Source organism: Capsicum annuum, chromosome 12, assembly GCF_002878395.1.
Source record: "Capsicum annuum cultivar UCD-10X-F1 chromosome 12, UCD10Xv1.1, whole genome shotgun sequence".
NCBI lineage: Eukaryota > Viridiplantae > Streptophyta > Magnoliopsida > Solanales > Solanaceae > Capsicum > Capsicum annuum.
Window position 1 is genome coordinate 190,610,897 of NC_061122.1, and position 13,897 is coordinate 190,624,793.

Here is a 13,897-nt window from a genome sequence, read left to right on the forward strand (position 1 = left end):
ATAATTGGGTGACCTATAGGATTACTTGATTGAATAATGTGCAATGTTTGCCAGCACACTAGAGTCCATTTTTAAGGTTAGGAAGTTTGAAAATTGTAATCCCGTGCTTTCATAGGTGCGATGACATATTTTAGGTGAAGAGTAATAAGTCATGTGTAGCCTGTGTGAGCCCAATAAAACTGTCTTATTCAGATTGTGGTATAAAGTCTATTTGTGTTATAATGATTTTTTGGGATTGTTCGAGGAAGAATAAGATTCTAAGAGTGGGGTGGTCATCTTGGGCATATTTATCCGTACAAGTGCCAATATTTATTCATATTTAGACTTGTTCTATGATCTAAAACGTGTTAATTGTATTGTGTTTGAGTTATAATTGTATTCTCTAGCTAATAGACATGATTAGTTGTTGTAGGGCTCGATTGTAATAAAATTGGACGTGCTTTGATGCATTAATAAGAAGATTTTGAATTATGGAAGCACTTGAAGTGGCATGCTAAATACAAAGACACTAGAAAAAGGTTCGAAAAACATGGAATAAAGTGGGGAAGTAAAAATGGAATGTCAATTTCCAATGAGAGTGCACGATATCCCCGCGTTGCGGATCCTAGTATCCGTGATGGCCCCCGCGATGCGGAGGTTGATTTATTCAGCAGGGAATAATCAAGTGGAGGTCCGTGATGGCCCCGCACCACAGACCTTACCTCCACGTTAGGCTTCACAGCATGGTGAAAAGTAAATGTTGTGGAGTTGTACCCCACTATAAAAGGACTACTTAAACACAATTTGAAACATCTTGCAATACGTATAGCAAAGGAAAAAATAATTATGGGTGTTTATTTAGGGTTCTTCCATTTCTCATCTTTGAACATTGAATTCGGTACAATTAATTATATTTTCTTGACGTTGATTTCAAACATGAATGGAAACAAACCCTTGTTCTGGGGTTGAGGTCGAGAACATGAACATATTTCGATCTTCTTAGAGTAGTTAACATTGATTTATCGCATGAGTTATTTTTATTCTCTTGTTTCTACTATTTTAATGAATGGCCACTGTTAAAATACATCTATAATCCCTTTGTGAACCAGGAAGGAGAATCATTGGGATAGATCGAAGAGTTTAAGGAGCAAGTTTGTATTCTTCTTCATAACGAAGGATATGAAGTAGCGACTAAGATAGGAATATACCTAGGAGCCTTGTTTGGTTCAACTGCAGGAAGATAACTTAAAATATCTAAATGGATTGTTGCATTCCCACTCAATAATGTAGTTGTAATGTCCCTTTAGGCAGAAGATTAGAGGCTCGAAAAAACATAATCAAAATCTAAACCCTACGAATCAATAACCCAATAATCAATACGACCACAATAAGGATAGAGATGTATAGGATTGTTAAGAGTGCCTCGACCCTAGAATTCTCCCTCATATTATTTACAACGTAACTTACGTTGCGATTGTCACACTTTATTATTTATTTAGTTGTTAAATTATCAATAAATTGTTTAACCCATTTTGATACTCTGAAACACTTGAATACATTATTGTCAAAATTGAAGTTAAGTAAACTACTAATTAAGCATTCCTCGTGGGTACTATATCTGATACTTTGAGTCACTATATTACTTGTACGATCGCGTGCACTTGCGTGTGCTCTAGACCACAACAACAATAAATAAATAAATATTTTAAATTTAACTTGAACTTCTTTAATAAAAAAACTAATTGTTATACAGTAGATTAAATTGCAACAGTTTGAATTCAAAAAAAGAAAACTTGAAAGCCATCACTACTCCCACTTCATTTCCTCTTCTCACGAGTATAGTTTGGGATGGTTACTTTTCACCGTTTTACCTTCTTTTTTTCTGAGTTTTAATTAATCTTCTTACATTATACTTTTTCTCTCTTTCATATGTAGAGATGAATTTTTATAATATGAAATGGAAAGAACTGCAAGCACTATGCAATAAAGTTGGAACATGAAATTTCAGGTAATAGGTAATCTTAAGATAATGGATAATGTTTATTTATTTGTTTTTGAATTCAAGAAAATTTATGTTCTTTGTTAAATATGTACCCAAGAAAATGGTTAAAAATTCTTAATTCAAAGGCTATTATAGAAAAATATCTTGGATGATAACATGAATGATACAAAATCTCATGTTGTAAATATGAAAGGCTTATATTGATGAAGTTTTGTACTCTTTATATACCGTTTCTTCACCGGTATCATGTTTGTATGATCTTACGTTGTCGTTTTTTGCTTTCAATTTTTTGTAATTTGATATGGATCTATCAAGTTGTGGTCTTATATTTTGAAGGTTGTTGAGATATTTGTGATCAAATTACGGAGAAATCTACGCTGTGAGAGAAAAAGACAATTTTTTCAATACCGAGTAACAAATTTGCAATATGCACACTACCTAAAATCACTTGATTTACTCTTCTATGAAACACTAGTTTTGTTTTCACATAAATAAGAGTTCTTTGTGAACCTGTGTGAGATGATAACTCAATACGTGGTCCTGACTCTAAAAAACATCTTTACTAATTGCTTGCTCTAGCATTAGTTATACTAATCTATTTTCTCTTTATATTATCTTTGTTTGATTTCTTATCCAATTTCTTTTGTTGGGTATATTTTCATCTTCTTGCTTATGTATATATTTTTATAGTGTATATGAAAGCCTATATTTATTTGCTTGTCAATTTATCATTTAATTCTTTGCACTTAATTTATTTTTATAGTTTGTACATATACTAATAATCTTATTAATTTTGTTGTCTATCACAGATCTTTTTTCTCTCCATGTATAATCACGTACGAATAAATTATGCCTGATGGAGTAAAGAATTATGATAGTGAAAAATGTCTTCATATTGCTTCTATATGCTTTTTTTTTATTTTCAAAAGTATGTGTCTTTAAGGGAAGCCTTAGAATAACTGGTAAAGTTGCTGTCATGTGACCAGGAGGTCACGGGTTCAAGCCTTGAAAACAGCGTTTGCCAGAAATGTAAGGTAAGGGGCTGTGTATGATATACCCTTGTGGTGGGGCCCTTCTCCGGACTCGGACACCGCGCATAGCGATAGATTTAGTGCACCGGGCTGCCCTACCCTACAAAAGTATGTGTCTTGAGTAAATAAGTTGGATTCTAATAGCTAATTGACTATGTGCTTGTTTGAATTGACTTTTAGTTTTGACTTATAAGTTAAAAATCTTAACTTTTTATTTTATTATTTTAATCTTAAATCAAGTGTTTATAACCACCTTCTAAATTTATACTCAAACACTAAAATTGATGAGCCAATACAATTAGGCTCAATATATGTTACTTTTAAATCTATCATAATATTCTTATTTTAGGCGATAACATGTTGCACAACGTTCAATGATAAATTGAGATTGCACCAGAAAAGACATTTATGCCTACCTAGAGCAAGTCATACATTTAAATAAAAATGGTGCAGGTGATTATTTGAAGAAGCATGGGGATGTTGAACTTTCAACAATAAAGTAGGCTACTAAAATTAGCAATAAATTAGGATGTAACTATTTCAATTTTTCTGTATATGTTACTGCAACAGTACTTTTTTATTTATGTCACTTAAAATGTTATGTTCACTACAACTCATGTTTATATTACTGAAGACATGAGTATCTTAGAATTCAAACCTTTAAAAATGCATTCGATAAAAGTGGACAGTGATGCAAGTACAAAAACTTAGGATTGAAGCTTATACTTCTTATTGTATAGGTTTAAGTCATCAACATACCCTTAAATTTATTTCAAAATTTTATTTGAACCCCTCACTTTTGTACCTATTGGACACCTTTACTATCCCACATTGAAATCATTTAAACACTTTTTATGTGGCATAATGTGTGTGGAGCACGCATAAGAGGCGCACGAGAAAGGCATTTTGTGAGAAATAAAAGTTTCTTTATTCTTTCTTGCCTCTATGATTACGCATTTTATGGAGACAAAAAAAATTCTTTCTTCTTTCTTGCCTCTATGCCATTAGAGCCCTTTACTATACCACTAGTAAGCCATCGTTGCTACTTTCCCTCCTCTATCATCATCTTTACTTTTTTTTTGGCCCCATTGCCTTTTCTTTCAAAATTGATATAGGCGAGAGAATCAGAGGATCCAAAATAATTCTATCGAATTCTATAATATCATTTTTTAATAAACATATGCATTTACATTTTAATTTAAGTGACGATATTTGCTCGGAGGTGGCCGAAAATGGAGATGAACGTATTTAAGTGACAAAAATATGCTTTCTTCTTGCAAATTTAATTAATCGCTTCAGAAATCTTTTTACTTTTATAAAAATTAAAAAGAAATAAATTAGTAGAAAAGAACTATTTTTTGAACAAAAAAAAATGCAGGAATTAAGAGAAGATGGAGAAGACGCTGACCAATTTTGCTCCTACAGTTCGAATATTGAAAATCCTGAATTGATGCATCACCATTCCTTAAGATTATCCTTTCCCCCTTTTAGTTTCTGGGACTTGCTATCTTTGTTGTGTCAGTTCTTTTATGCACAAAACACATAATTATCAAGAATAATTTCTTTTGAAAAAAATTGCCTACTTACTAATGAATAATCATCTTCTTTTTGAGGTCCTATCAAACCATCAATATGTACTGATATAAAGAAGAAAAAAGGGGAACAAAGATGGCGCCCAACTTTGTGCTCCAACGGATTATATATATAAAGAAGAAAAAAAGGAGTTACAAATGTTTTTTTTTTTTATTTAAAACTAATTTTCCTTTTTTTTAATTATGTTATATATTTTAAACTAATTTTTTGACTCACATGACACATGTCAACATTGTATTCATCAAATTATCACGTCAGTGTGAATACACTGCACATGTTTTATACTTTTAATTGATTGTTAAAAAAATGTTCATATGATCCAAATTCACAGGGGTTGGGCACAAAAGTCAGTTGAGGGGTCCAAGTGAAATCTCGAAACAAATTTAAGAGGTCGTTGATGACATAAACTTATTATATATTGTATTGTATTATATCATACATACTGTACTTTTTTAATAAAAATAATATTTAAATAGATTGAATCATCTTTTTTGGTTACATGATCTCACATATCAATATTATGAAGGATAAACGTATTAGAAAAGTGAGTTACGAGGTATGACTACATAAAATGGTAGGATAAATAATAAAATACGATTATTAAATAATATGTAAAGGTAAAATGAGAAAAGAAATATGAGGTAATGACGCGATCCCACCAAATCATTCGTTACATAAGATAGGACTTTTGGTTGTTACCTAACGATAAAACTTAATGATACCATACGATAAAATTTAAGTAACAATCAAAACAAATATAATACTGAAACTAACAATATAATATAGTAAAATTTACTTATGGCATCTATCTATAATTAAAGAAAAGACGATTCAATATTAAAAAATAAACTTTATTTTTCAAAAAAATAAATCATATATCACTTTTAATTCAACCTTATCTCCAAATTAAAGTCATTTCTTATCGTATTTTTTACTTATCTCAAAATTTATCAATTTGTCATGATAATTTTCAATAAGCTTCAAATAACTTGCTTAACTTGAAAATGTGCATGCCTGAAAATATATATATAAATTAATCAAAAAATCATATGTAACTTTTTACAGTAAAATTTATCAAGTCACACAATAGTAGATTTGAACAAGTCTTTTCAATATCGCGTAGTGCATATTATTAGCCTAGTGATGAGTGATGACACTAACAGGTTACAAATTGCGGTACTAATGCTCTCTTGGTAAATTTTGAAAAAAATAGTTAAAGGATTTTTCTGATTAAGAAAATCTACAAATTCAGCTGATATATCATATAACTTTAATCGTTCAAATACTCGAAAGGAGGCTTCCTACCAGCACTAGAGCGGGATAAGTCAACCTTACCTTAGGTCAATCCCTTCCCCTACTCGCGCAAGCAACAGACCTTTTTTAACAACCTCTTGTGATTGATTCACTTCCTCCAGCATTGGCTTCCTTCTTACCTATGATATCCCCAAGAGCTAATTTGATAGCAGTTGCATCGGAGCTAACTTGGAAAGAGAGGAGGAATTCTTATCTGAGCTGATCGTTAGCGTATTTCTTCTTCTCGGGTGAAGCAGCTTACTCTTGCGCTATGCACTAGGGAGTCAGACTATGCTTCAGGCTAAATGGATAAGTAATTTTATCTCAAAATCTATACAGTGTACTTTTTTCATATATAAATATCACTTTTTGATGATCTCATGTAATACTATAATTTTTTTTTGTAGTAATGCATATTTTTTCACAAACATGTGTGAAAAATCTTTAAGTTATAACTTTGTCCAAAAAAGAATCATTAGAAATCTTATTTAAGAAAAATGAATAAGCTCGAAGTTCTCAATTACATGCTAATTTTGCTATATTTTATGTTTAGCTGATGGCTTTGTGTTTGTATCAATTTTAGTCTTCAATAATTTTTCATTTGATATCCTTTTGAGTATTCCTTTAATTTGTAATCTTGATCAATGATACAAATGTTTTACAATATCCAAGTTGATCAATTAAATTTATGAAATACTTCTTAAAAAATTAATTATGAATCTTAATTCACAATCTTTTGTGTACAAGAAAAGAATTGTAAGAATATGAGAATAAATAAATATTGCTTATTAAATTCTTGGAGTTCGTACCATACAACCTTCTATTTTCTATTACAAGAAAAAATACATTTAATAACATTATATATTTTAGGGATCTTTCTATGTGTATTGAAATTTTAAAGGGGTTTAATTTTTGTTTATAACTTAACTTAGATATTCATGTTTTTGTTTACATTAGTTTTTCTGGTATATTTTTGAAAATAAATGTGATGAATATAGCTCTTTATATAAGAAAAAAAAAATATGACGAAAAAATATGGTATAATTATGACATAAAATTGATCTTAAATTTCTATAAAAATATAATTGTTATTGAATTATTTGTGGTGATGTTCCGTGACAGATTCAAAATTTGAAGATTATGAAATGCTACATTGTCCAAATACAATACATGAGTTGAATATTTTAATCATGTATCCATTTTCATATATTGTATTACTATCTTAGAAAACACTATAAATTTTAAGGTAATATTAATTATTTTTTATTTTCTCATATGATTGTCATGGTGTATAAGTTCAATGTTGATATTAAATAAAATTATAAATAAAAGTGTCATTTCAGTTGGTATATTATAAAATAAAAATAAATTCGATTGTGTTATTATAAATTCATCTTTGACATTGTTTTGATACAACATCACACACACAAAAAAAAAGTGCATGAGCTTAAATTATATTGGTACTTTAATTTGTTATATGGCTTTATCACTGTAAATAAAAAAATTCATTCGATTTTAGGAAGGGCAAAATTGAGAAATAGCATACTTATCTCCTTAATTATGAGTTTCATAGCAACAGTTTCATAATTACATAATATAGCCAGTTGTATTTTGTATTTTTGTAAACTGTTGCTACAAAAATACAAATACATATGATTTTTATTGCCCTTATGATCGATATGTATTTTTTAGTTTTGCAAACTGTTGCTACAAAAATACAAATACATATGCTACAAAATGTAATTTGATAAACGCGTTGCTATTTTTTATAATTTAATACTTAAGTATGTTACTTTATGTAATGTCATTCACCAGATTGATTTATTTTTGATATCTACTATAAATATAAAAAGATTACGAACAATTTTAAAGGTATTGCAAATTCTTCTAATCTTGAATTACATTTTTTAAAAAAAAATTGAAAAAATATTTGAAACAACTTATAAGGAAATATTTTAATCTTATGATTCAAATTTAATAATTTTTTAAAGTTTAATTCAAAGTCAAAACTTTAATTTTTTTTAAAAAAATTATATATTCCAAGATTAAGGCAAGGTAATAAATTATTTAACAAAACAATTAAATTAACAGACGTAGGTACAAATGGGAGTTTGATGTTAAATTTTGTACTAATTTCAAACGCCCACTTGAAGTATTGCATAAACTCCCAAATATATGATTACAATTTAGACGAGAATAAGTAATAAACAGTTGGGCTAGAATTTTACCTAATTTTCTTGAGTTTCGAGCTCTATGCTTAGCAAGGTGGGATAACTCGTGAAAAAAATCATATGCAACTGCAAAAAACAAAAATCAAGTCAATTCATTGAACTTTTTCTTTTTTATTTAATTTGGCTTTTTATAAATCAACTTAAAAGGAGTTTTGAATACATGGACGGAAATTGTAAACTTTAAACCTATGTGGCCCAAAAATTGACCAAATAAACAAGGTTCAACCCACTTGATTTATCCGGCTCATGTTACTCTTTTAAGAAAGAGTAGGGTTTCTAAATTAATCCTTTTAGCTGATCTTCCCCCTTTCACCCCTCTTTCTCCATTGCTATGTTACTGAAGCTTTGATCTATCCTTGTTTAGCTCTAGGTGGTCAATACCCTTCCTTTGTTGTTCATTTCGGTCCAGCTTGCATGAGTATGTAAGCATCTTTATTTCTTTTTGTACACTTCTGAATCTGACCTTTGTTTTCTTTAGGTGAAGTCTTCAGTATTGTTTCTATGTTTTTTGGTACTATAAGAAAGGTATCGTCTACAGAAAGTTGTTTCTTTCCTCTTGTAAGTGTCTTGACCTGTTCACCTGTACTCCTATTTGCTTAAGATCTAGTCTCACTCTTGTCTCCCCACTTGCAGCTGTAGTTGGGATGGAAATACTTGGAAGCTCGGACCCTTTAACAATTGATGAAAAACAAGATTTTCAGCTTCTTACATTCTATCTGACCTGGTGACCCCATGGCGTTCTTTATTCTGGTTGCGCTATATCAGGGAAATGAATGCCTTCTCATCTTTCTGTTGTAACGTTGTGATGCTTTGATTTACGTTGTGACTACCCTGCTTTGACCCCTGTTTGCTCTTTATTCTCCAATTGGTGTAATCCTTAAATAGGGTCTACTCCATTTATCACTATTGACAATAGCTTTACCTCTTTGATGTTACTGTTGAAAGCTTGTAAAACTAACTGCTCCTCCTAATTCTATAGCTAAATTACAAGATAATCTGCCAGTTTGTTTCCCTCTCTGCATATATATTGGTAGATAACTTGCTTATTCTGCAACTGTTGTTGGATTTCTGTGATTTACTTGCTATACTCTATGGACTTTTCCAGCTTCCTGTTAGTATCTTCTGTATGAGTAGGGAATCCATTTGAAATATGACTTTGTGAAACTGTGTTTGCCTACAATGTTTAACTGCCTGCAATATAGCATTAGCTTCTGCTTGCATACTATCTGCATGTGACTGTGTTCCTACATGAGCATATAGTATATTCCCTGCTTCATCTCTCAAGCAATAAGCATAAGAACTCTTTTCCTCTGCTTCTCTAAAAGCTTCATCAGTATTGTATTTGACCCACCCATGTTCGGGTGCCTTTCATTGCACAACTATGACTTTTATTTTGCATTTAATTCTATCAAACTCCTCCAGTATCTGTGGCCAGTCCATAGAAGACTCAAAGTTAGGCTTCCTGACCATTAGTAACAGCCTCAAATTCCTTGTTATTTTATGAATAAGTCTCAATCCATTGATATTTTTATTCTCATGCTTCTTCTTATTTCTCCTCTTCCAAATCTCCTATAATATAATACTAGGTAAGGCTTGAAAATAAGGTAGTTCTCTCTTCTTAGCTCTTGCCTTCCACTAACTAATTACAGTATTCCTCAATGTTAGTCCTTGAATATTTATACCTGTAAAAGAGGAAAAATAGAACCAGGTCCTGTTAGCATAAAAAGATCTTCTGAAGACATAAGTTATTGTCTCCACTGCAGGTTCATCACAACACCAATATTTTGATGGGCCTTGCACTCCCTATCTTCTAAATTTATCATCCACAGGTATTGTGCTCCTCCACAACCTCCACATAAAGAAACCAATTTTAAAGGGCAATCCCTTAACCCATATACACTTGTATGTATCACTGACTTGCCCTTTATCTCTGATGTACTGCCAAGCTGATCTCACTATAAATCCCCATTTAGCTTCCAAAGACCAAACTGGTATATCATTTCCTTCTTCTATTGAAGGTTTCACCTTATGAATGATATGTTCAACCATGTCTGGGTTTAAAATTCTTGTAAGTGTTTGCTTATCCCAGCTTCCCTCCTTTACCATATCTTTTACCTATTGAAACTTGTCACTAATATCACAGTTGCCTTCAAGCAGGGAGAACAGATCACCTTGACCTTTCCAATTATCTAACTAGAGATCTACATTTCCTCTCCTCATCTGCCATATTATAAGATGCTCCGTTAAATCTCTGGCTTTCAATATTTTCTTCCATACCTGTGAACCAGCAACACCTGTTTTCCAAATAACCTTTGAATTTTACAGTATTTGTTATACATATACTCCCTCCACATGGACTTAGATGTCTTGAAATTCCATCATAATTTGCAGAACAATGCCATTGAAATATCTATCATTTTTCTAAACCCCAATCCTCCCTCATTCTGTGGCAAACAAACCTCCTGCCATTTCACCCAGTGCCTACCTTTTTCACCAATTTTACTACTCCAGAAAAACTGAGCTAGAGCCTTTTGAGTTGTATTCATCACATTAAGGGGTGGATTCATCACTGACAGGCAATGGATTGGGATGCTTTGTAATACAGGTTGTATCAGTACAGATAACAATTTTCCTTTCCAAGCTTGAATTTTATTTGTTATCTTCATCATCAATTGTTGATAGTAATCCTTCTTATTTCTCATGTACAAAATTGGACACCCTAGGTAATTAAAAGGAAAATCTCCTCTTAGTATACTTGTAGTTACTTCTGCCATCACCACAATTCCATTTGATACTCCTTTATGCAAATATATTGCACTCTTCCCTTTGTTAATTTGTTTTACCTGATACTACTTTATATCTCTCCAAAGTTGAAGAAACCATCTGCAGAGTTCTCACCTCAGCTTTACATAGAATGATCATGTCCTCAGCAAATGCAAGGTGATTCATTTTAGGACTTCCTCTTGGTATTCCAAACAACCTAAACTTCTTATTCAACATAAGTTTCTTCATATTTCTTGATAGAACTTCAGCAGCAATGATGAACAAAGTGGGTGATAACGGATCACCTTGTTTTAATCCTCTTGTAACCTTAAAGAAACCTTTAGGCTGCCCATTAAGTAATATGGAATACCAGTTATTTTCCAATAACCTGAACACCATATTAATTAACATTTCTGAAAACCCCATTTTCCTCAATGCCTTTTTCAAAAACAACCATTCCACCCTATCATAAGCCTTCATCATATCCAATTTTATAACCATATTAGGAGGCTTACCTCTTTTCTTAATTTCTGAGACAATCTCCTATATAATTAATACATTCTCTGTGATACTTCTACCTTGTGAAAAACCTGTCTGCTCTGGAGAAATTAACTGTGGAAGTAGCCCCTTTATCCTCTCATGAACTATTCTGGAAAATATCTTATTAAAAAAGTTACTCAATGAGATAGGCCTCAAATCTGAGAATGAATTCACCACCAGTTGTTTTGGTAACAACAACAACTTGGTGTGAGTGATGAATCTGGATAAAGTATGTCCACAGTAAAAGGCTACTGCCATATTCTGAATATCCAACTTAATGATATCCTATGCATCTTGAAAAAATGCACTTGTCATTCCATCAGGTCCAGCACTGTTCCTGTTCAATCCCATAATAACATCTTTAATCTCCTCTTCTGTAGGGATTCTCATTAGTTCAGTGTTTTGTTCTTTTGTTACCATAGTAGGTAACTCATCAATCATTGAAAAGTCTTTGGCATCTCTTTCTTTAGTGAACTATTTATGGAAAAAAGTGACAACTGATTCTGCAATCTGACTTGTTTCTTCCATCCAATGTTCCTCATCATCTTGTATTCTTTTGATCCTGAGTTTATTTCTCCTCCCTTTACTATTGTGTGAAAAAATTTGGTATTTCTTTCACCATCTTTAAACCAGTCATACCCAGCCTTCTGTCTCTAATAATCTTCTTCTCTTTTCAGCTGTATGTTCATCTCGCATGTGTTTTAAACAACAGCTCCCTATTAGTTCTACTTGGATTTTCCTCAAACTGTTTTTATCTTACCTTGATAATATCTTCTAAAGTTGCAATTTCTTGGAATATATTACCAAAGGTCTCCTTACTCTACCTTGTTAAAGCAGACTTAGTGTTCTTTATTTTTTAATGAAACACAAAGAATGGATCTCCTGTCAATTCAGTTTTCCAGCTATCCCTTATGATATTCAGACAAGACTCTTTCTTTAAACAAAGATTTAGAAATCTAAATGCTCTGATTATTTATTCCTTTTCCATTCTGCATTGTATGAGCAAATGTGCATGATCAAACCCACTCCTTGGCAAATCTTCAACCTTTATTACTTGAAAAACGTTCTGCAAGCTTTCATTACACAAAATCCTATCAAGCCTTTTGAAGATACACCCCTCATCAGTTTTCCCATTACACCAAGTGTATTTACTCCCTTTAAATTGAGGCTCTTCCATGTTACACAAACTGATACACTAATTAAACTCCTGTGTTTCATCAAGTGTAACTGGTAGACCCTCTAACTTTTCATCTTCATGCCTAATCACATTGAAATCTTCCCCTAATGTCCATGGAATTTGATATGCATCAGCCATGTCTACTAAGGAGTCCCATAAAAATTGTCTTTCATTTGAATTACACTTAGAATATACCACAATAACCATGAATAACACCTCAGCATTTTGTAGCTTAACTGATATTTGCTGCTCTTCATCATTCAATATGTTCATTTCCAAATCTTCATGAATAAAGGCCCAAATTTTCCCAGACACATTCACCAAAGCATGATTTAAGCCTAATCTCCTTCTATACTCCTCTATTTGATATCTATCCTGAAAGGGTTCTATGATCCCTATGAAGTAAAACTGACATCTCCTATGCATTGTGATTAATCTTGTGAATGCCTGTTGATTGTTAATAAACCTTATGTTCCAGATTAATACATTCATGTTGATTTGGTCTTGGTTGACTGACTCCCTATATTCATTGTTGTTGAACTGGTGTTGTTGTTCTTTTTTTTATTTTTTCTGTTTGTCTTTCAATGCTACAACCTGCTTTGGAGATAAGTCAGCTTCTTTAGCTATCTACTCAATATTATTATCCAGTGTAGTGACATCCATGTATTCTTTGTCTTTATTACATGCTTCCAGCTGTCCTTAAGATTTTATAGATAATGGCGAGATCCCATCTAAAACCATCAATTACATTGATTCTGCATCATATACCTGCAACTGCTTATCATCAATGCTTATTTGTTCTTCCTGCTTCCTATTCAGCTCATTTTCTGATTCTTCTTTGTTCTTCTAAATTTCTTTTGTTGTTAACTCCTTCTTTTGTTCCTCCATACTTTGTATTGAATTAACTGCTTATTGTTGTTGTATAAATATTTTCCCCTCTTGACCTTTTTCTGTATTTGTGCCAAATACTTGGTTAACCCAGTCTTTTGTACTGAGCTTCTCATTATCTAGTTATTTCTTCAGTCTGTCATCCTGTTCTTCTTCATTATTGTTTGAATCCTTGTCTACCTGTTCTTCTAATGCCCCAAATGAATTTGAAACTTCCACCTCCTTATTCTTGTTCTCCTCTACTTTTCCAAGTATATGACCATGTTTATTCCTCCTGATCCATTGTTAATTTTTAATATTTCTCCTGGCTATATCATTGTTGTATTGGTTATTCTTTTGTTGGTTCTTCTCAGTATTATCTACTTGTTCTTTCATCTTTTTCCTTTTCTCTTTCTATTTC

At 31.8% G+C, this 13,897-nt stretch overlaps 2 long non-coding RNA genes across 2 annotated transcripts; both read left to right on the top strand.

Annotated features, from left to right (window-relative positions):
- Nucleotides 1-1,704: 1,704 nt before the first annotated feature.
- Nucleotides 1,705-2,904, top strand: LOC124889339. Its single transcript, XR_007048252.1, has 2 exons — nucleotides 1,705-1,987; nucleotides 2,791-2,904. It is a non-coding gene; the product is annotated as an uncharacterized LOC124889339 (long non-coding RNA).
- A 5,498-nt stretch (nucleotides 2,905-8,402) lies between these two features.
- LOC124889340 lies at nucleotides 8,403-9,150 on the top strand. The gene is made up of 2 exons (XR_007048253.1): nucleotides 8,403-8,687; nucleotides 8,763-9,150. It is a non-coding gene; the product is annotated as an uncharacterized LOC124889340 (long non-coding RNA).
- The last annotated feature ends 4,747 nt before the right edge of the window (nucleotides 9,151-13,897 follow it).